The sequence below is a fragment of the Arachis duranensis genome, chromosome 3 (assembly GCF_000817695.3).
Source record: "Arachis duranensis cultivar V14167 chromosome 3, aradu.V14167.gnm2.J7QH, whole genome shotgun sequence".
Lineage (NCBI taxonomy): Eukaryota > Viridiplantae > Streptophyta > Magnoliopsida > Fabales > Fabaceae > Arachis > Arachis duranensis.
The window spans coordinates 84,827,376-84,830,596 of NC_029774.3; the positions used below are offsets into that span (position 1 = coordinate 84,827,376).

Genomic DNA, 3,221 nt, shown 5'->3' on the forward strand with positions numbered 1-3,221 from the left:
TTCCTCCGACACATCAAGGAATCTCTATACTATGACATAGAGGATTCCCTACTTTCTTGTTCTCTTCTCTTTCATATGAGCAGGAACAAAGACAAAAGTATTCTTGTTGAGGTTGACCCTGAACCTGAAAGAGACAGAGCTATTCCCTTTTTCTGTAAGAGACAGAGCTAGAATATGGTTGGACTGACAACCTAAAGAAAGCCTGAACTCTTGGAAAAAGCTAGTCAATGCCTTCTTGGCAAAGTTCTTTCCACCTCAAAAATTGAGTAAGCTTAGAGTGGAAGTCCAAACCTTTAGACAGAAGGAAGGTGAATCCCTCTATGAAGCTTGGGAAAGATACAAACAATTGATCAGAAAGTGTCCTTCTGACATGCTTTCTGAATGGAGCATCATAGGTATCTTCTATGATGGTCTGTCTGAACTGTCTAAGATGTCATTGGACAGCTCTGCTGGAGGATCTCTTCATCTGAAGAAGACGCCTGCAGAAGCTCAAGAACTCATTGAAATGGTTGCAAATAACCAATTCATGTATGGAAACACCTATAATCCTTCATGGAGAAATCATCCAAATCTCTCATGGAAGGATTAACAGATACCTCAACAAGGTTTCAACAATAATAATGGTGGGAGAAACAGGTTTATCAATGGCAAGCCTTTTCCATCATCTTCTCAGCAACAGGCAGAGAGTTCTAAGCAGAACACCTCTGACTTAGCAACCATGTTTTCTGATCTAATCAAAACCACTCAAAGTTTCATGACTGAAACAAGGTCCTCTATTAGAAACTTGGAGGCACAAGTGGGACAGCTGAGCAAGAAAATTACTGAACTCCCTCCTAGTACTCCTCCAAGCAATACAGAAGAGAATCCAAAAGGAGAACGCAAGGCCATTAACATAACCCACATGGCCGAACTTGGAGAGGAGGAAGAGGCAGAGATCGCCACTGAGGAAGACCTCAATGGACATCCATTGGCCTCCAATGAGTTCCTTAATGAGGAACAATGGGAATCTGAGGCTCACACAGAGACCATAGAGATTCCATTGGATTTACTTCTGCCATTCATGAGCTCTGATGAGTATTCTTCCTCTGAAGAGGATGAGTATGTCACTGAAGAGCAAGTTGCTAAATACCTTGGAGCAATCATGAAACTAAATGACAAGTTATTTGGTAATGAGACTTGGGAGGACGAACCTCCTTTGCTCACCAAAGAACTGGATGACTTCTCTAGGCAGAAACTTCCTCAAAAGAGACAGGACCCTGGGAAGTTCTCAGTACGTTGTACATTAGGCACCATGACCTTCAAGAAGACTCTGTGTGACCTAGGGTCAAGCATAAACCTCATGCCTCTCTCTGTAATGGAGAAGCTAGGGATTTTTGACAAGCTGCAAGAATCTCACTAGAGATGGCAGACAATTCAAGAAAACAAGCTTATGGACTTGTAGAGGATGTTCTGGTAAAGATTGAAGACCATTACATCCCTGCTGATTTCATAGTCTTAGAGATGGGAAGTGCATGGATGAATCCATCATCCTTGGCAGACCCTTCCTAGCCACAGCAAAGGCTGTGATTGATGTTGACAAAGGAGAATTGATCATTCAAGTGAATGAAGAATCCTTTGTGTTTAACGCTCAAGGATATCCCTCTGTAACCATGGAGAGGAAGCATGAAGAGCTTCTCTCAAATAAAGTCAAACAGAGCCCCCACAGTCAAATTCTAAGTTTGGTGTTGGGAGGCCACAACCAACTTCTAAGTTTGGTGTTGAACCCCCACATTCAAACTCTAAGTTTGGTGTTGGGAGGTTCGAACATTGCTCTGAGTATCTGTGAGGCTCCATGAGAGCCCATTGTCAAGCTACTGACATTAAAGAAGCGCTTGTTGGGAGGCAACCCAATGTTATATTTATCTATTTCCTTTGTTATTTTATGTTTTTTATAGGTTGATGATCATGGGAAGTCACAAAATCAATTGAAAAAGGAAAAACAGCATGAAAAATAGAATGAAAAATAGCACACCCTGGAGGAAAACTTGCTGGCGTTTAAACGCCAGTAAGGGCAGCAAATGGGCGTTTAACGCCCAGTCTGGCACCATTCTGGGCGTTTAACGCCAGAAAGGGGCACCAGACTGGGGTTAAAAGCCAGGAAGGGGCAAGAAGCTGGCGTTAAACGCCCGAAATGGGCACCAGCCCGGCGTTTAACGCCAGAATTGGAAAAAGAGCATTTTTGCTCGCCACTTGGTGCAGGGATGAATTTTCTTTGACACCTCAGGATCTGCACAGGATCCCCACCTACCCCACCACTCTCTCTCTTCTTCACCCATTCATCAATCACCTCAACACCTCTTTCCCAAAAACCTCTCACCTATCAAATCCCACTATTCTCTTCGCCACTCACATCCATCCTTCATAAACCCCACCTACCTCACCATTCAAATTCAAACCACTTTCCCTCCCAAACCCACCCATACATGACCAAACCCTACCCCTCTCTCAACCCCTATATAAACCCATCTTCACTCCTTCATTTTCACATAACCTAAACACTACTTCCCCCCTTGGCCGAACCAAAAAGCCACCTACATCTCCTTTATTTCTTCTTCTTCTACTCTCTTTTTCCTTCTTTTGCTCGAGGACGAGCAAACCTTCTAATTTTGGTGTGGTAAAAGCGTTGCTTTTCGTTTTTCCATAACCATTTATGGCATCTAAGGTCGGAGAAACCTCTAAAAAGAGGAAAGGGAAGACAAAAGCTTCCACCTCTGAGTCATGAGAGATGGAGAGATTCATCTCAAGGGTGCATCAAGACCACTTCTATGAAGTTGTGGCCATGAAGAAAGTGATCCCCAAGGTCCCTTTCAAACTCAAAAAGAGTGAATATCCGGAGATCCGACATGAGATCCGAAGAAGAGGTTGGGAAGTTCTTACCAACCCCATTCAACAAGGTGGAATCTTAATGGTTCAAGAGTTCTATGCCAATGCATGGATCACCAAGAACCATGATCAAAGTGTGAACCCGGACCCAAAGAATTAGATTACAATGGTTCGGGGGAAATGCTTAGATTTTAGTCCGAAAAATGTAAGGTTGGCATTCAACTTGCTCATGATGCAAGGAGATGAACACCCCTACACAAGAAGGGTCAACTTTGATCAAAGGTTAGACCAAGTCCTCATAGACATTTGTGAAGAGGGCGCTCAATGGAAGAGAGATTCAAGAGGGAAGCCAGTTCAAC

The 3,221-nt window shown here is 43.4% G+C and overlaps 1 non-coding gene across 1 annotated transcript; it reads right to left on the minus strand.

Annotated features, from left to right (window-relative positions):
* Nucleotides 1–268: 268 nt before the first annotated feature.
* On the minus strand, nt 269–376 carry LOC127746190 (small nucleolar RNA R71). The gene has a single exon (XR_008007810.1). It is a non-coding gene; the product is annotated as a small nucleolar RNA R71 (small nucleolar RNA).
* Between the last annotated feature and the right edge of the window lie 2,845 nt (nt 377–3,221).